Source organism: Apteryx mantelli, chromosome 2 (assembly GCF_036417845.1).
Source record: "Apteryx mantelli isolate bAptMan1 chromosome 2, bAptMan1.hap1, whole genome shotgun sequence".
NCBI classification, from domain to species: domain Eukaryota; kingdom Metazoa; phylum Chordata; class Aves; order Apterygiformes; family Apterygidae; genus Apteryx; species Apteryx mantelli.
This window is the reverse complement of record NC_089979.1, coordinates 4,769,051-4,789,762: the sequence shown is the minus strand read 5'-3', so window position 1 is coordinate 4,789,762 and position 20,712 is coordinate 4,769,051. Positions and strand designations below refer to the sequence as shown.

The following is a 20,712-nucleotide window of genomic DNA, read 5'->3' as shown; positions in this document are numbered from 1 at the left end:
TTCCCCAAATCACAAAAATATAGAGCTAGACTCTGAGATACTAAATAGTTTGTTGCATTTCAGCTTCTGAGATTTAGTTTCCAGAGGACTTAACTCCGTTTTTTCCCCTCAGCCTCCACCCAAGCCCCCCAAAAGCAAGTATGTTGCTTTTACAGCTAGCGTACAGCAAATCTGGTAGTTTTGTCACAAAACCTTTGGTTCCTAGGACTTGCACCCCCTCCCGTGCAGACCATTACTGCATGGATACCTTGTCTCCTCGCAAATGGCTGGTCAGGCAGATGGAGCCAGACGACGACATCGGACGCCCTTAGGCCAAAACAGCTCTCCTTTCTGATGTCAGCTTTTCCAATGAATCAACCGGTTTTTCCAATCTCATTGCATTATCTTGACTTTGTCGGCTTACCAGAGGCAGAGGCAAGGTTTGCAGGTAGTAAGCGGCTCTTTTCAGCAGCTGAACTCAACAGCTGTCCCCTATCACAGCTCCTGGTGGGCTTTTGAATTTCACATAATGACCAAGACCAGGGGCCTGGTGGACTTCTCCCTCGCCCGCCCTTAGCAACACATATGTTATTCAAATGAAAGGCAAGCAATCTTAGCAATGCAATCACTAGTTAAGAACAGAACAACAACATGCATCAACCAAATGTTTTTAAAGTGCATAAAAGGAAAAAAAGAAAAGAAAAAAAAAGAAAAAAGAAAAACCCTCATTTGGCTTCATACAAGAGCCATGAAAATGTATTATTCAGGGACAAAACCCTGTCATTCCAGAAAGTCCTGACAGGTGACAAAATCTGCTCTATTCAAATGAATATTCTGGAAGACTACAATAGCAGAGATCTGTGAAATTTGGTAACATTTATGGACTGGATTACAGCTCTGATTAATGGCAAAATACTAAAGTGGGTTATGGAAAGCTCCAGTAAACTGAGCTCTGACTTCTGAATTCTCTGGGGGAACTGAAGAGCATGAGATGGACAGAGTGGATAAAAAAACCCCACTGAATTCCCAGATGTTTTACATGTAAGCAGATATAACATCACTTTCATGTTTTCAAATTAGAAAGTTGTTAGCAGTAGCTTATTTTCTGTCTTTACTTTCCCATCACATTTAAGCCAAGCATTTCAAAGAGTCGCTTGCTCAGCAAAATGATCTGGTCTCATGTTAGCGGAATCAGTTAAAGAACACGTGAGCCACACACGTGAAAAAAATGCATTAATTTGTAATTCAGATGTCTTGCTTTCAGGACAACCACTGTGTATTCAAGTATGAAGCCAAGTTCAATTAACCACAATTCAGAAAGGCTTTAAAGTTTAAAAACAGCAACGCGCAAATCAATATTTAATTTTCAATGAATTTAGGCTTTTTTTTTTTTTTAAGAATGTAACAGAAGTTATCTACAAAGTGAACATATTACAAACCACAACATGGGGAAAAAAAAACAACCAAGGTATACTACCAAGTCTCAACAACTACGCAGTATGAATATTTCAACTTTTTTTTAATACTCCATGCTTTTAACAAAAATTTGTAAACAACCACCCCATTTAAGGTAAAATACATACATACCACTATTTGCACAAACCAAAAATCCAAACCAACATTTTTTTCTCACATTTTTTTCTTCTGCAGGGAAAGGAAAGTATGCTTGGATAGGTTTCCCTGCCCTTGGGCTGCTCGCATCTCCGACTGCCTCCCTCCTTCGAATCTCTGCATTCTTCAGAAATTTAAGAGCTCTCACTAGACAAATCAAAACATGCCCTCACTTCAACAAACATTTTATGCAACACGAATGATAAGAGGGAACATTAGGAACAAAAGAAAATCCCCCAAGATAGCAGAAGAACAATTTCAGGATTTCATGAACAGACTGGATATGACCTCAATTAGTCATCACACCAGCTGTACAGAGAATATGGATGCTGCAGAGGTGAAAAAACAAGATTAAAGGAATGTGTAAGTTTGCCAAATTCCTCCACTGCTGTGTATTTAAGGTGACTCAGCCAAAAAGTTATACTTACACCTACACAAAAAGACTTGGTGCTTTTGTTCAGTTTCTTCTCATTCAGTCCGTTCTAACCAACTATAACCTTCACGACAGCAAAAAATCTAGACGCGAGGCCAAGCTTACAGCCTTTCCAATAATCCAGTTTTCAAGTGTTCGCGGGTTTCTGCAAGCTCCTCTTCAAAAATTATTTTGAGGAAAGGGGAAGAAAGAAGTTCATCCTAAAGTACCAAGTTTACTTTAAACTCCATCCGACTCCAAAATAATACAAAAAATCTCTGCTGACAAAAATATTTTAGAGTTCAGATACAAGTTTAGGAGTTAAAAATATTATTTTTCCTAAAAAAATACAAGACAGGCAAGGAACTTGAATGAAGATGTGATTACATAATCTTATACATAAAAAATAGATGAACCTTCTGACTGATGGCAACCTTGCCTTCTCCAACTTAATACTTCTGCATTTTCCCCATTAACTGAGAATTAGGGAACACAAAAAATGCATCAGAAAAGTGTTCGAGGCTAAATGAATAAGTCTAACTCCAGGATTCATACATTTCGCATTTAAGCTACCTTTTAAATCTGTGAATATAGCCACCACATTAATTTTCTTTGTACAAGCATACCTTCAAATGGGAGTTTTAGTTAGAAAAGCTAGAACAGCAAAATCTGACCCATATTATTCACACTGTTTGTATACTGTTATTACACATTGGCAGCGGCATTCTGTGCAGGTTTTCCTGCTGTCACAGAATCACAGAATGGTTGAGGTTGGAAGGGACCTCTGGAGATCATCTAGTCCAACCCCCCTGCTCAAGCAGGGTCACCTAGAGCACATTGCACAGGATTGCATCCAGGCGTGTTTTGAATATCTCCAGAGAAGGAGACTCCACAACCTCTCTGGGCAACCTGTTCCAGTGCTCTGTCACCCTCACAGTGAAAAAGTTTTTCCTCATGTTCAGATGGAACTGTCTGTGTTTCAGTTTGGGCCCGTTGCCTCGCGTCCTGTCACTGGGCACCACTGAAAAGAGTCTGGTCCCATCCTCTTGACACCCTCCCTTCAGATACTTGTACACGTTGATAAGATCTCCTCTCAGTCTTCTCTTCTCCAGGCTAAACAGGCCCAGCTCTCTCAGCCTTTCCTCATAAGAGAGATGCTCCAGTCCCCTAATCATCTTTGTAGCCCTTCGCTGGACTTGCTCCAGTAGTGCCGCATCCCTCTTGTACTGGGGAGCCCAGAACTGGACGCAGTACTCCAGATGGGGCCTCACCAGGGCTGAGTAGGGGGGAGAATCACCTCCCCCAACCTGCTGGCAACACTCTTCCTGATGCACCCCAGGATCCCATTGGCCTTCTTGGCCACAAGGACACATTGCTGCCTCATGCTTAACTTGGTGTCCACCAGCACTCCCAGGTCCTTCTCGGCAGAGCTGCTTTCCAGCAGGTCAACCCCCAACCTGTACTGCTGCATGGGGTTATTCCTCCCCAGGTGCAGGACCCTGCACTTGCCTTTGTTGAACTTCATGAGGTTCCTCTCCGCCCACCTCTCCAGCCTGTCCAAGTCTCTCTGAATGGCAGCACAGCCCTCTGGCGTATCGGCCACTCCTCCCAGTTTTGTATCGTCAGCAACCTTGCTGAGGGTGCACTCTGTGCCTTCATCCAGGTCATTGATGAAGAAGTTGAACAAGACTGGACCCAGGACTGACCCCTGGGGGACACTGCTAGCTACAGGCCTCCAACTAGACTGCGCCGCTGATCACAACTCTCTGAGCTCTGCCATTCAGCCAGTTCTCAATCCACCTCACTGTCCACTCATCTAGCCCACACTTCCTGAGCTTCCCTGTGAGGATGTTATGGGAGACAGTGTCAAAAGCCTTGCTGAAGTCTAGGTAGACAACATCCACTGCTCTCCCCTCATCTACCCAGCCAGTCATTCCATCAGAGAAGGCTATCAGATTGGTTAAGCATGATTTCCCCTTGGTGAAGCCATGCTGACTACTCCTGATCACCTTCTTTTCCTCCACATGCGTGGAGATGGCCTCCAGCATGAGCTGCTCCATCACCTTTCCAGGGATGCAGGTGAGGCTGACTGGCCTGTAGTTCCCTGGGTCCTCCTTCTTGCCCTTTTTGAAGACTGGGGTGACATTGGCTTTCTTCCAGTCCTCAGGCACCTCTCCTGTTCTCCATGACCTTTCAAAGATGATGGAGAGTGGCTTAGCAATGACATCCGCCAGCTCCCTCAGCACTCATGGGTGCATCCCATCAGGGCCCATGGATTTGTGGGTGTCAAGTTTGCTTAAATGAGCTCTAACCCACTCCTCCTCCACCAAGGGAAAGTCTTCCTTTCTCCAGACTTTCTCTCTTGCCTCCAGGGTCTGGGGTTCCTGAGGGCTGGTCTGACCAGTAAAGACTGAAGCAAAGAAGGCATTCAGTAACTCTGCCTTCTCTGCATCCTTCGTCACCAGGGCACCCACCCCATTCAGCAAAGGGCCCACATTTTCCCTAGTCTTCCTCTTGCTACTGATGTATTTGAAGAAGCCCTTCTTGCTGTCCTTGACATCTCTAGCCAGATTTAATTCCAAACGGGCCTTAGCCTTCCTCGTTGCATCCCTGCATACTCTGACAACATTCCTATATTCCTCCCAAGTGGCCTGTCCCCCTTTCCACTTTCTGTATACTTCCTTCTTCTGGTTGAGTTTTGCCAGGAGCTCCTTGCTCATCCATGCAGGTCTCCTACCTCCTTTGCTTGACCTCCTACTCATAGGGATGCTCCCATCTTGAGCTTGGAGGAAGTGATGCTTGAATATTAACCAGCTCTCTTGAATGCCCCTTCCTTCTAGGGCCCTAACCCATGGGATTCCTCCAAGTAAGTCCCTCAAGAGGCCAAAGTTTGCTCTCCTAAACTCCAGGGTTGCGATCCTACTTAGTGCCCTGCCTCCTCCTCACACCATCCTGAACTCCACCATCTCATGGGCACTGCAGCCAAGGCTGCCCCCAACCTTCACATCTCCAACCAGTCCTTCTTTGTTTGTTAGTACAAGGTCCAGCAGCACACCTCTCCTTGTTGGCTCCTCCACCACCTGTGTCAAGAAGTTGTCACCAATGCTCTGCAGGAACCTCCGGGACTGTTTGTGCCTAGCTGTGTTGTCATTCCAGTAGATATCAGGGTGGTTGAAGTCCCCCATGAGAACCAGGACCCGGGATCGTGAGGCTACTTCCAGCTGTCTGTAGAAGGCCTCATTACTATGTCATCACTATGGATACAGATACCATCAGTATATCAAGCAATATAACTTACTGTTTGGCTTGTGCAAGTCTTTCTCCTTCCCAAGGGAAGAGCTATATTTATAGAATGCTTAAAACGCTGTTTGTCATCAAAAGCAAGGTCAAATAAATATGAATCGGATTCAGTGACTTTTTTGGTCTCTGGAACTTTGGATTCAGTGTAAGAGCTCTAATTCTTATTCTTTTCCTTCTAAAAGTCGCGAGTAACTGATGTGAAATCTCACACCATATACATACATCTCCCCCCCACACCATCCCCCTCATGTGTCTTCCAGGTAGCTTTAGCCCAGCTCCTCTTTGAATTTTACTAACAGGGAACTTCTGAGCTGAAGCCCAGACTTCCCCACCATCGCCACCAGATGTCCTATTCTTCACTGTCTACTTAGATCCACTTAAGATCTGGTAGAGAAGGTGAAGAGAAAACAAACAAACAAACAAAAAAAAAACCACTCCTTCCCCCCCTCAAAACCACCTAGTGATAGCTAGTATTAGTACTAGCACTAGTATTTAGGGCAGAGCTAGAAGCACAAGAGCTCAGACCGGACAAACATACTCCGTGCTTAGCAACTAGCTGTCTTGAGAAGCAGAACATGAAACTAAGACTGGTTTCAATGCAAAAACGCCTACGCTCTGGTAGATGTGAAAGGACACAAATCCACTCTGACCAGCAGAACCGCAAGTGCACAAACCCACAAAGCGAGAAGCTGCTCTGCCGGATGTTTTTCGCATACACACAGATCTGCATGTGGCTGACAGTGGATAAAAGCACTGACTTGCTGCTCTGAACAACGCACGGGATCCCAGCTTTACAATATGGACTAGCTGCTGCAAGAGGGAACGCCACTAGCTTCTGACCTAGGGAATCTTTTAGGTTGAGACTTGTTTTAAGCAAAATTGTTCTTCAGCACTATTTCGACCCCAATAAATTAGTATCTTCATTTTCTGTTTTCAAACTGCTTTTTTAAGGTATCAAACAAGGGTCAATACAGAGCCTCTAATATTATGCAAAAAGGTGGTGCAAGTTAAGACCCTGCTTTTAAGACAAAAATTGTTATGCAGAGGCTTGTAAGTTAAGTTATTCACCATAATAAGAGTGCAATTTAAAAATAACCTAATTTATAAATTTGAGAGTCAGCATACATTAAAAGCAGATCAGCACAACTTGAACTGTTCCACTTAAAATAACTATGATACAATACCACCCAGGCTCCTAGCAAAGCTAGTACTAACAAAACAACATTAGGAGACTTCCAGAAACAGGAGAAAGTCACCAAAATACATTTCTAGTGTTAATATTATTAGAAAGAACCTACCGTTCTTTTTGGACACTGCTCTGCAGAAATCATTTAAGAATAAAGGAGTGGGCTAAAAGGAAAGAACTTGATGATCGTGGCTGTCCCAATTTCTTTGGGCCTTAACACCTACTATGACATTGTCAAGCTTTTATTATCCTGTCCCGAAAGTTAAACCGAGTAGACTGATCCTGGAAGAGGGAAGTGATGACCCCACCACCTGCTTACAATAAATACAAATATAATCTGGAATGCCAGACTCGGAGGCCTGTGGACAACCCTGACTTTAAATGCCTTTTTTTCCTTTCTACATGCCTAATACTATTTTACTAAAATAAGAAATGACTTATTTTTTTTAAATCAGAATCTTGGTTAGCCATTTAAAGACTGTATCTTTCACACTATAGTTGTGAGCGAACTGTGTTACCAGACGACTTCCACGTGTTACCAAAGAGAGGGTTGTATTTCAGTGGTATCTGAACAGTTACAGGTCACAGGTTTCATTATGTGATCAAGGCTCCCTCGAGGCAAAGGGGGCTATACCTTATCTAACATGTTCATTTACGGGCACAGTTATAGACTCTTACCGTCTTCTCCTGTCCTCTTAATCCTTCTCAATAAGCAAGCTGTACAAGCTGCATTTGTCCAGCATCTTGCCTGCGAACTCGAGTTACCTGCTTTACATCTTGCCACAGAAAAAGGTATTAACTGATAGCTGCCAACAAGAAAGAAGCATAAGAAAACACAGCACTTCTGACAGCTACCTCCTCTGCACCCGAGGGAGCAGTACGTGGGAAGAGAACACAATATAATCAAAAAGAAACCACAATTTCTGTCAACTCCCACTGCTGTAAATGCTTTTCATGAAATTAATTCAAGCACATGAGAACACAAGTGTCATTTCCACTGCCGTACGTAATGGTCAACACCGTATACCCCAACCTACTGGCCCAAAACTGTCGCTCAGCTGGGACCTTTTAAACAGAGATGGCAAGCAGCACAGGAGTACTAAATGAACGAAAGAAAGCTTTTTAAAAGTATTTTCTACTCAGCTGCAAACATAGACAAAACAAATATGAAACATTTAAGTTTCAAAAGAAACTAGCATCCAGAGAATTATGATCCGTTACGAAGAATTATGCAACTCAAGGTCCCAAAGAAATAAGATACAAATTAAACAAGTTATCTGTAAGCATCTAAAGGAGAATTAGGCTGGTTTGAAATGATTTGTCCTGGCTGTTAATGTATAACTGGTAATGTGCCTTACAGATAGATAAGAAGCAAAGAAGTCATGTCTTACTACTCGGACATCTCTAACACTTATCTCACATTATTTCCACCAGCTTTACACCTAGGTAGGAACAACCAGCCATGCATATAGGGGAAGTTACTGGCAAGAGAAAAATTGCACAGAAAGTCATCTGGAGGTTTTAGCAAATCAAAAGTGAACAAGAGCCAGAAGTGAGACTACTGGGGAGAAGGAAAGGGGGAGAAAAAAATTATACTGGGACTTGTGAACAAGGGTGCCAAAAGTGAGAAAGATAAGTAATCTCTCCAATTTATTCAGTTCAGCTTGAATATAAGGTCCAGTTTTGAGCATGACACATTTATAAATCCTGAATTTCCTGAAGAGCGAAATTCTTTGCATTTCTGGCAGTGCTGACTAAAATTCATCTCGGGAAGTATATTTGAGAGCGCTGCCTTTCAGAGGACTTCTCTGTGATCATCCGCCAGGAAATAATCCAGCTCTCTCCTTCGCTACAGAGCACAGACCAACCTTGGCAGTCACTGGCTTGTCATTTGCTGGGCCTGCTGCCTATCAAGCTGGACAGTATTTTTTCCCACAATATTTTACAACTTCTCAGTATGTTTGTATCCATCAGTTTTCCCTTTTTTTATATTTGAAATGTAATCTCTTTGGCATAGGGACGCTCATTACAACCTGGTCTACAGTTGCAACTCAAGATGCTACACCAAACAACAAGCAGTACCATAAAGGATAGTTGGGAAGCCAGGCACATCAAATTGAATTTGCAGGTGAAAACTGGAATTTCCAAGTCTTGGAAAGGCTAGGGTCTGCTTTGGATTTTGGTCTTTTTGTTGCACTCAGAAAATTCTCTTCGTGTTTTCTTTCCACAAGCAGAAAGGTGAATACACTTTTCGAGGTGCACTCAAAGGCTGATGCAGAGCTGATCTGCTGAGTGTCTGAAATTTGGATGTCCTGGATGGGTAAAGTCTATCAGCTAGCAGCGAGAAGCACATTATCATTGATTATTTTGTATAAGAACGGTCTAGATGAATGATTCAGAACATCCTGCTGCTTTTAGAAATTTCTCTAGGCCACAGCGTTAAGTATTGCGTATTTCCTGCAGACTCTAACAAGCAGTACAGATTTTAACCCATTAATCAAAATACAGGACAAAAGGACAATTATATACGAGTAGCTAAATAAATGAAGTAGTCTCATGGTAATATCAAACTACAGTAACTTTAGAACATAAATAGCGCTGCACCCCCAAGAGCTCTACATCTATTTTTAGAGCAGTAACACACTAAAAGTGGAACAGAATAGCTACGGTGAACCAAAATTAGTTTGCCTTTTGAAACAATAAAATGGGTTGCATCCACCTTCCTTACAAGTATAAAGGAGAGCCTGCCACCACAATAACCAAGCGTTACGATCCTCACTCTGAAATTCAAACATGAATAGGCACGCTTGACTTCAAATCAGTAAGTGGTTCTTGAATCTGAACATTATCAACACGGTTGCACAAACTTAAGCAGGTATGTGTTTTCAGGGCTGGGGGTTATGAAGAAATTTGTTGCTCCAGAAAGACAAGTAGTATGCATTTGGGGGAAAAACGATACTTTTCCAAGCTGAAATAATGCTGCAGTGTACAGGCTAATAGCTGGCATACAGGGGAAAAGTCAAACCAAGTGACTAACTCGGAAATCTGCAATTTAAGCATAGTCTGGAGAATATTATCAGCAGCATTACATGGCTGTGCGTGGCATTACAAGGCTGTAATACTACAGATCCATCCAACCTGTATTACAAAGAAACATGTATTTACTGACTGGCAAACTATTTTCTGTTTTGTTTCCCTACTTGCATTTACCAGAAGGGGTAGCAGGCAAAACAAATAATCTGTTATAGCATACAGAAGTTCTTTAGCACCTCTGGAGGGAGGACTAAAGCTTACTTCATTCTACTTCGGTAACGCATTCCCAGACAATCCAGATAGATTGATGTTTTAGGAGTTAAAACCCAATGAGGAATGAGAGACAGCTAAGGAGAATATCCCAAGCAGGGATTATTATTATTTTTTTTAATTCTATGTTTATTTTCCCCCTCTACTGAGCCCACTTAGCTTCATTTAAAAGACCACAGTTGCTTCGGAGACAGGCTCAGGAACAACAGCTATGCCGGGCAAAGGCCAGGACAGAGTTCAGGAAGGCCTTAAGTACCACACAGCATAGTTTGCAAGCATAGTTTGCACTTATGAAATTCAAGTTCATTGCTTTTAAAACTTGGCATAATAAATGCCCCTGGTGATGTCTGCCAATATAGATGAAACCTAGAACCCTTCGCAATAAGAACCCAGATAGAAATGTTACGCACTGAACCACTGGTGATCTCGCACACTCTTCCAAGCAGGCTGGGTTTGCATGCATGGAAGTTTACTGTAACCTTGGGGGAAACTTAAATTGTCCTCCAATGCCCCAGAAGTCTAGAGTAATAAGCCAGATAGGAAGGCCAGCAAAATTCCACTTTCAGAAGCCAGGAGGAGCTATAAGCACATAGGTGGTTATTGACTTGAAGCACTATACATTAATTATCTTGGCTCTTCAGAATAAAGTGGTTATTCTTTAGTTTTAACTGCATAGTGACATTTATTTTGAAACAAATTTTGTGTCAAGAAGGGAAAAGCTCTTAATGTATCAAAACAAGATTAGATGCATAACCTCCAAAAGACAGAGAAAACATGGTTCTTTATAGACTTCAGGAGGGAAATATTTATTACTCCAAGAGACAAATAGGAAGCCAATTCAGCACAAGTTTGTTTGCTTAAGCCAATCCAGCTTAACAACACTAGCACCCTACTCCTAGAAAGATACTATGATAGTTAAATTTATTCATCTGACACACTGTTTTACAACAAGTTCCACGCTAGATAGAACAAGGCTGCTTGTCAAATCATTGCTATTAGTTTAACTCCAATTAAAATAAAGCTGGAAAGTTGCAAAGCACTGGGAGTCACCAGCAGTAGGGACACAATCACCGGAACATCTTCTGGAAAGCTCCTTCTTAGGTGGAAGTGCAAGCACCACCTGCCGTTAACAGGTGTTCAGCATTTCCTTTGAAAATACACAATTGCACCTTGTTTTACTTGCAGACCCCCTGCATCAGTTCAGTTCACAAAGACTTGCCTGAGGAATAAGTCAGACTTATAAAGGTAATAAAACTGCTGCTCATAACCCCTCCCCATTGAAATCCGTATTCTGCATTTGCTGGGACATACAAGTAGAGAATCAGAATTGGCATGAAGACAAAAAACACCTTATGAGCTTAAGCAATTAAATGTCATCTCTGCATTCAGGGTTTCTGGATGAGGTGAACAGAATCATTCAATCAAGCTTTCCACAATCTCAATATTTCTCTTTTAGGGACGCATGCCTTGAGACCCTGGAGGTTAAACACAGAACTGCCAAGTACTTCCAGGTGCTATTCAAATCAGTGAAAGATTTGTTTTGAATGCAAGAAATTTAAGTATCACAACAACAAAAAGCATGGCATGTGGGGCCTAAAATTATTCTGTCCTTTTGACCCTACATTCAGTGATTCCATCCAAGACAGATGCTAACAACCTTGGGAGAGGAATAGGTAAAGCAGACACTACCATGGCAAACTCTGTGGAAAAACCCATCAGGAAGTTTTGTCAGAGAAGGACTTGAAGAGCGCAGTGAATACACAGGTATATTTTCGGCAACAAACAAGGCAGTGGCTCTGCGGAACAAAGTATATGATCGTGCAATGAAAACACTATCATGATACATGTACAAGATCTTAAATACTGGCAATCCGAATGTGCGACTCTGCAATAACGGTCTTTAACCCAGCTGGGTAAGCAAGAGATTCGGTACACTGCAACTCTCATTCCAGTATTCGCACACATAATACAAAGAGTAAGTAGTACTAATCTCTCCCTCCTACCAAATTCCCAGCCAAAAAAAAATAAATTTATATATGTGTGTGTATATATATATAAATATATAAAAGATACACACACACTTCAATTTAAACCTGACAGATCAGAAATATTCACCATTTAATGTCTTTTGCTGTTTCTGCTCGCTTGACATTACATTTCGCAACCCTGTCATTCACAGAGCTGGTTTTCTACCAAGTCTTATCTAGGAAGATACTGCAAGATATTTACCTAACAAACTAATAAGCACTTAGTTGTCATGGTTTTACCAGGATATGAGTCACTTCGATCTTTTACAAACTATGTATTCCGAAGAACAAACAGCGCACAAAACATACAAGTGTGTGCTTTTGCCTATGACATCAGGACAGTAGTCGCCGTTCCTTTTAAAAGGTCAAGCAAAATGAAAGGAAGCATTAAAAATAAACCCTGAAACCATAGGTCTGATCTATAGTCCTTCATATATGATAAGCTGAAGGCAGCTGCCCTGTTTAGTTCCCTTCCCCGACCCAGAAGAAACCCAAAGCTTTTCAGATCCTTACTTTTTTGGATTTCCCACATTACTAATTTTTTCACATTACGAAGCAGTGACTCAGGGAGAATAAGTATAGTAAGAAGTGTAAAACATGTCTGGGATTCCATCCGAATTATAACTTGGATTTAGCAAGACACACAGGCCAACAAATACTGGTCTTAATTGATAAAATACCATTACTGATGCTTTCTGTTCCACCTACAGTGCTTCAGGCTTTCCAATTTAGTCACAAAACTGAAGACTACCGTTTTTAAACCACTTTCAATTTATTCCTTGGAGCAAGGAAAGTTTTTTCCAAGGAATTCCATCCAGTAACTGTACAACACATACAAACAGCATCCCAAACCAGAAATGGGAAGGAACAGTAGGTAGAAAAGAAGAGCAATTAGTCACCAAAAACTTGAAAATTTAAGAAAGCCTGATTACCACCCGGGCCACTCATAGCATAGGAAATTAGGCAGGAAAAAAATGCTACTGAAGAGCAAAAGACATCTATTCCAGCAGATTTAGATAGTCATAAGATGCTAAGCGACCTCTGCTGTTGCCTGAAGGTAGAAAGCTGGAGAGATCCTGGAGAGCTTTTTAACTTCAGACTACTGCCTCTAGCATATAATCTGCGAGACAGCAGTCTGAAGAGGCACCGGGGCTTACCCCATCCAGAACGCTGGCAGTCCCACCTCCTCTCCTCTCTATATTAAAAAACAGGCAAGACGACCATTAGCATGATCTAAAACAGATGATATAAAAGCCTTCAATAAGGTGCTCTGCATCAGCAAGTTAGATAGAAAAGTGCTCTTGAAGTGTCAAGAGATGAGATTTGTTATGCGCCAAAGCCCGAGCAAAAAAAGAACACGAAAAAACTTGTAATACAGGCTCCCAAACTGTTAACCACAGAGAAAGCTGTAGCGAGAAAGCAATAAAGTATAGATAAAAAAAAGAATCCAACAAGTTCCTCTAACTACACTCGAATGCAAGAATATTCCAAACATCCACGTACATCAGCAGCAATAAAAGCAGAAGAAAAAAAAAAAATCAGAAAAATACCAAGGATACAGAGGATAAAACTGAAGTTTGCAAATATAACCCTTCATCTTGGCAGAGCACACAAAGATCAAAAAATAGGAGACCAAGACTAGAGCCCTGGAGTACAAAGAATAGCCTGTGGTTATCCAGTTTTTCTACTCTTTCTTATAGCTAAAATGCTTGAGATTAGGTGAAGTCTTCCTACAGCAAAGATTTTGCCTGAGACAAATATTTATGTATTACAGAAAATAAGAACATGAAAATAAAGAATCATTAACATTTTGCTCCAATGCTAGCATATCACTCTGGTCAGTGAATTTGCAGCTAAGTAATTTTAGTAGGTGAGAAAATACCTTACAAATTCCTCCCGTGCAAGACAAACTGCTACACAGGCCTGCCCACATCTTTACCCATCGCGCTGAACAGCAAGGCTGTATATGCAGTGTCAGAGAAAGGCCTGTGCTAAGAGGCTCTGATAAAAAGACAAATCCAAAAACTTCTGTTTAACATTCAGTGTTTATAATCAAGATTTCCACCAGCAACTACAAGGAAAGAACCAGAAAAATCTTAACCAGGATCATTCTACCTGTAATAAAACCTTGTGAGAAAGTGAAAGTATTAGATACTACATACCTTAAGTAGACTTTCCAGCTCTCAGCAGTAGGTGCTCAATACAGGATGGAACATGAAGTCTGAAATGATCATTTAAAATTGATTAGGATATTTTCTTGATTACCAACAAAGCAGTCAGATATCTAATAGAAACTTAAACATAAATAACTTAACCATGACATTCTCAGTCTTAAGACAAGATAACTTTCCAAAGAAATGAACTGCAGTAGATACAGCTAAACAATCTGCACTTGAAAATAGGGTAAGTCCTTAGAAAAGCCCCACAAAAACTGCAGAAGAAGCCAGGAGGCATAGATTTAAAATGGAAACAAGTACCTTACAAAATAATTTGATGACAATCCTATAGGTCTCAAAAATAAATTCAAAATTTTGAAAGTTTTATGCTTTCAATATTTTGAAGGGGGAAGAGAAAGATTCTGAAGTGAACAATTAATATAGCCAAACCCATGTATTTAATGGCATTACAATACAGGGAACATCGGAAAGCCTGAGGAGTGATTCAAAATATTAGCACCATCCAGATCTGGAATCAGAGTCAGCTTGTTTCCTGGGGGCCGGGGGGGAAGTGTGGGAAAAGCATGTGTGGGGGAGGAACCAGCGAAAAGCATTTATTTCCTCAGGGTAGGTGCATCACAGCACAGACAGGCCACTTTTTAGCTCAAGCAACAAACATGTACAGATATAGGTCAAAATATGCACGTAAGACTTCAGTCCAGAAATTTTTTTTTTCCCCCTAAAGGAAATGATGGCAGCACAAACAGAGAACTTGACAGAGCAATCTACAGACTAGTTATTTCTGCTCTTTTGCCTTTTGAACAAACATGTACTAGAGAGATTAAGGCAGTACAAGTAGAAAGAGTGAGCTTAGGTACATACTGAGCACGGAGAAATCAATTTTTAAGAACATCTCTGAACCTTTATTCACCTTAACTACTTAAGTTTTCCCACACACAAAAGCCACTGAAAGATTTCCAGAAGAGAATCTGATGAGGTAAAATAACAGAGAGATGTTAAAAGCAGCAGTGCAAAGAGACTTTAGAATAAATTACATTAAAAACACAACACAAATACCATTTTGTTCATAAAAACTATAGCAAATTGAAAAAAATAAGAAAACCGTAATACTTGGAATTTCTACGTGAAACATTCACAAAAGTTTAAATGCCTGAACATGCGCAAAGTGATGGAAAACCATTCATGGGTCTTCTCTTCCCCTTGCACCTTTTATGCACGCTAGCAGCATAGACAGAGATTGCTTTACAGAACTTACAGTCTGAATTTTAACTGTTTCGTACAAAGTTGATGTGCCTATGTTAAAAATTAACCGAACAACTTCTGTATGGGAAATAGGCTCACACATGGCCAGATCTGTGTGAACACATGCCAGTGTACGGACCAGATGCAGTGATGCAGACTAAAGAGGCCTGATGCAACTCAGCCTCCTCCTGCTTCTAATTCATGATTTTGCAGCAGGAAGAAACTGTCTCACCCTGATAAGAAGGTGCAAAAGGGTGACAGCAGTGGAGAGATGTTCCTTCCGCTCCCCACATGCACGCCCCTACACCTGGATACGGGGGAGGCAGAGACTCACTATATTAAATGTCATTAGCTACTTCAGACAGTCAAAACAAAACAAAAAACAAAAAAAATCCTCCTATGCTCATGTAGTCCCAGCACCTACGCTTCCTCAGAAAGACTAAAATAGGTTATATCCATAAAATTTCTCTAAGAAGAGCTGGACGACATGAGAACTTCAAGACAGAAAATGATTACTGAATAACCAGACTGGTCTTCCATCATTACTTGCCAGTGTAAGACTTCCTTCATTTTTATGGGTAAACCTTCAATTTAGGCACTTTGAGCCACAGACACTCACATGACATGTATCCATACCAACAAAAAAAATATCACCAACAACTACTTTAATAGTGGCTACTTTTAAATATTTAATAGTGAACTACTTTAGTATTTTGAGGTGGTGTTATTCCTGTTAATCTTAAAGTCAGCATAGAACCTGTTAAGTCAGCTGGCTGTTCTGGTACCAAACTACTGACTGGCAAATGACAGAGTTCCCGAGAACCATGGCTGCTCCAAGTATTTTTAGGGAATTAGTCATGACTTGGGACAATTCATGAAAACACCAGTGATTAACACAATGGGAGTGACATCATGACAACTTTTTATATCCTTTACAAAAAGAGAAATCCCTCAAGAGACTGCTTCTCAGATTGAAAAATACATACAGTTATTGGTTTGCTTAGAGAAACAAAAATGTTCTCTGATCCTGCAAAAACTACTTTTTATTTCCAAAACCAACAGTGACCACCTTTCCCCACTCGGGAAAAATATGTCAATAGCACCCTTAAGCATGTTAAAAAATATATATTGCGTGTATTACTGTGGGAGTCATGTAACATCAAATGTGCACCAAACATATCAGAAAAATATTGTTTTAATTGCTTGGGCATCAATAATGCAAACACTGATGATCCCACTGAATTTTCCACACAAGCTGTCCCACCGATTTTCAATAAACTACCCATGTGTGCAAAGCTGAGTGGACAAATGCGTGTTACTGCGATCTGACGCTGGACTGCATCTCCGAAACACAGATAATGGGCCTCCCTTTCGGTCATCAGCCACTAGCATGCAATGCAGGCAGAGACGCTCCAAACACAGGGTCGTTTCATCCTCTTACACCAACAGTTGCGTCTAAGCGCATCTTCCCAAGACTTGTTTTGCTGGGTATCCACTGCTTGCTCATTTGCTGCATGTATCGATCTACTTCATGAAGCAGGAGGTAGCAAGGACTCCTCTATGCCTAACTCAGTTTGACCAGTTAGGATGCTTTTTAAATGCAAAATATAAGCTAGTCTCATTCTAATTGGGATAAACACTGAAAACTTCTAAATTGGCCAAAAGAAGATTTAACATAAGAAGTTGTTTGGGTTAAACAAAATATCTTGCTTTTATTTCAACTTTTAAAAATCTCTATGTCCTACAAGACTGTTTATTTGAAACAGCACGAGAACAAAAAAGACATTTGTTCTGAGAGCGTTAGGATGGAACTCTTCATAGCTTTTGGAACTGCTCTTTCTCCTCAAGGGAAAGGTTTCAGCAAACTGACAATATTTAGATGTTTTAACTTTGACATGCTTTTTCTGGTGGAAAACAACTCCTTTTAGACTTTCTCCAACTGGCTGAAAGTACTGTTTGTTCCAGTTTTATCTGTTTCCTTATCTCTTTTTTTTTTTAAATCATATTTATCTATTTCTCCCTTTCTTTCCACCTACAGCCATATTTTAATCTCACCTCTTAAAAATCACCCATAATCCTACCTGTTCTCAGTTAAAGTTTTATCATACTTTTAGGCCTAACCCTTTAAATACCCTGTCTAAAAAATTTAGTTTATAGATTTGTCTTCCAGTCTCACTCCAGTCCCTCTCCAGTTTGGCTTCTAGACCACATATACCACTGAAGACATAATCCATTTGCCTAGGGAAGGAAAACCTAAAAGCTCATTTAAGGCATGGAGCCCAATCTTCAGCTTCTTTATGTTTTCAGACACCTTCGATGCTCTACAATCATGTTCTTGAAGACACCTTGTCCTTTTACTCCTTTCTCATCCTTCCATTAATTTCCTCTCACAAATTCCTCTCCTTTAACCCTCTCCACTCCATTTCCATACAGAGGCTTGTCATCTCAAGTCCTACAAAGCTAAAGATGAACCAGTAAAGACCAATATGATTTATTTCCTTTACCTCACCTTCTACTTGCGGTCTGTGACAGCAAAGAAGGCAAACATTTTCGTGTGAGACAACATTTTTATTCTTATAAATTATCTAACATGATCAGGTCTGGTCTCTGATGATGCCCCACTGGCACCACAGTAAATCAGAGGAAGCTCCAACAGATGATGCTAGACACAGAAGACTCCAAGAATTATGCCAGTGCAAGGAAACACCAGCAATTTCTGAACACCAGTAACGTTTTATGAGAGACAACACCGTTAAAATTAGCTACATTCGTTGCCATTATTACCGATGCTTATATAGTACATAGATTTTTATGCTCTCTCCTAAATCTCTCATAAGAACCCCTATAACGAGCATAAGATATTAGATCTCAGAGTAATGAGGTCTAATATGAGCTGACCTCAGCTGAATACACTTGGCTCCTCTGCTCGCAGAGCAATGGGATAACCGACCTGCCTGAAGCACTTCCGGCAATAAGTGACACCAAAAAGACAAACCAATGCAAGAGTGTTGTACAACAACCCTGAATACAATCTACGGACAAATCATCCGTTGCCTTCAGGATAAGTCCTACAACAGTCAAGGCAGTCAAATTCTAGAGTACCCAAAAAGCATTATTTGCACTGACACAAAGCTGTGGAAAAATTAGCAGCCTTGAAACCCTTAGTGTTTTGGAATAACTGGTGCACAAGGACTAACTCAGCCTTAACATTGTTCAGTGACTCAGACACCAGAAGACCACAGCCCATAAAATATAGTTTATGACAACAGAATCATTGCACCCAGACGTAGATAAGTGTGTTGCCACAAGACATAACCAACCATATTGGCCACTCTCAACTTCACCAACAGATCTGCAGAAACATTTAACCAGATTGTTATGACCATGAAACAGGGGAAGAAATACTAACTTCAATAAGATCCTGCATCTGTAATATCATATTAAAAACAACACAAAATAAACGGGTCCATACTCATTATTACCTCCTATTCATAAGAGCCATCACATGTTAAAAGTCACACATAAATCCAAAGATTTAACAACCGAGAATGTAACTTCAACATTCTGACTGTAGGAACACTTAAAACTGCTGTAAGAGTCCAAAAAACTATCATATTTCAAGCGAGATGTGCATTAAGTACTTATGTTATATATACATGGCCACCACACTGCCCCCCTCCTAACTTTTAACTATCCTTCCAATCCTTTTTCATGACTCCCTACTTTCATCTTGCCTTTCCAAAACTGACCTCTATGAAGCAACTCACAAGATCTTACCTTATTTTACTTTTTCTATTAACTTTAAGCACTTCCACGTTAATATGCTGCTCTAAATTTATTTTTGTCACCTACTTGTTGCAATCCTTCTTGTATTTCCATTCTATGATCTTCTGCTTGCTGTAATATAACCAATGCTCCTACTCCCTCTTGAGAAAACTGTAGTTGAATCAGAAGTTACTTTCAACAGAAGTAAGAGACTTTTGTGAGCAAGCTCTTCAATGTAATGCCCATTCAACCTCAAAAAGTCATACAGATAAATAGATTACAGAAATGCAAAATCTGTTTCCTAGGAAGGGAAGCTCCATTGTTCAGTATTTTTCCTTGGACTATGAAAGTTTAAGGGCTTTGTTTGCCTTTAAGGGAAGGCAAAAGGGGAAGAAAAATGGAAGGGAAGAAAATGCTGATTCAGTTGTAACATGAAGCCAATGATACATACTCCTGTCTTACGAATTACCTCCGCTCTTTTGATGAAACCAGAGCAAGGCATAAAACTATCTGTTGAAAGCACTGAAACAGCATGAGACAAGCACTGCTGCTATTACACAAAGAAAATCTTTCCCTTCAACTAAGGCTGAACCAGTGGAGGCTTTGTAGTCTATGAAACAATTAAACTTTCACTTCATTTAAATCCCCATCTAAGAATTAATCTGTGCTGCACACCACCTTCTTCTAATTCATCTAAAGCACTCCACCTGCTTATTTATTAATTTCACATAGGTAACAAACTTTAGGGAACAAAGGAATATGAAATCCCTGGAATTGAAGCTAGTTTTCATATAAAACTGAAACATGAATGTTAAATCTGGGCAGAGGATGGAACAGAGGAATGTTTGGTTTTCAAGTTATACGACACAGAACCTACTACCATGAGGCAAACAAGAAAGTTACAGTTGCTATTAAAGAACATTTAAATCTCTCTCCTTTTGACTCCATTCTTAGTCTAAGTTTTATAGGGGCACTGACTACATTATGTTTATTCCTTCCACTATCACATGACTAATAAAATCAATGTAATATTCACACAGCATTCAAGGAGACAGACAGTCAGGATATTCCCACAATAGAAGCACATGCCATACAAGTTGCTTTCTATTTCTCTTATTAATTTCAACCCTTAATCTGGTCCATAAAAATACATGCGCAAAATGAAGGAATATCATTAACTTTTAATAATTGACTGAGATGATTGATTTTTCTGATATACTATTGACTAATATATCTGCGGCAATTTATGCATGTATATATTAAGGTATGCATTAGCAATGCCCTCCTCCTTGTTTAAGTTGCAAAATGACTTTTGGAAAAAGAAAGAAAAAAAACTTACAAATGCCACTTACAAATCTGAAATTATTAAATTATACTGATAATGAAGATTCAATAGCTAGTCTATTTAGGTGGTTTTACATATTGATTAAACAGAATTTAATACAAATGATGAGAAGAGGCTTCCCCTTGCCTCCTCACCACCTGATTTTTTTTTTAAATGACTGTTTGCCAAACCATAGCAAGCAATTCACTGAAGGTTTACACACACTCCATAAATGGACACTCTTAGCTCCACCTTTTTGCTTGAAGACTTCCTGAAGACCCAGATGTACCACTATAATGCTGATTTAAGAAGCTTCTGCCTCCAACTTTTGACACAGCCTCAAAAAAGCTGTTAGATCAATGAGTTTATTGTTTATATGCAGAAGG

At 40.3% G+C, this 20,712-nt stretch overlaps 1 protein-coding gene across 4 annotated transcripts in view; it reads right to left on the bottom strand.

Annotated features, from left to right (window-relative positions):
• Positions 1-20,712, bottom strand: part of PTK2 (protein tyrosine kinase 2) — a 198,727-nt gene that overhangs the window by 168,031 nt on the left and 9,984 nt on the right. For all 4 annotated transcript variants that reach the window (XM_067290110.1, XM_067290112.1, XM_067290114.1 and 1 more), the window contains exon 2: positions 13,981-14,039. The gene's annotated coding sequence lies outside the window, so the exon portion shown is untranslated. The remainder of the gene's footprint in view (positions 1-13,980; positions 14,040-20,712) is intronic.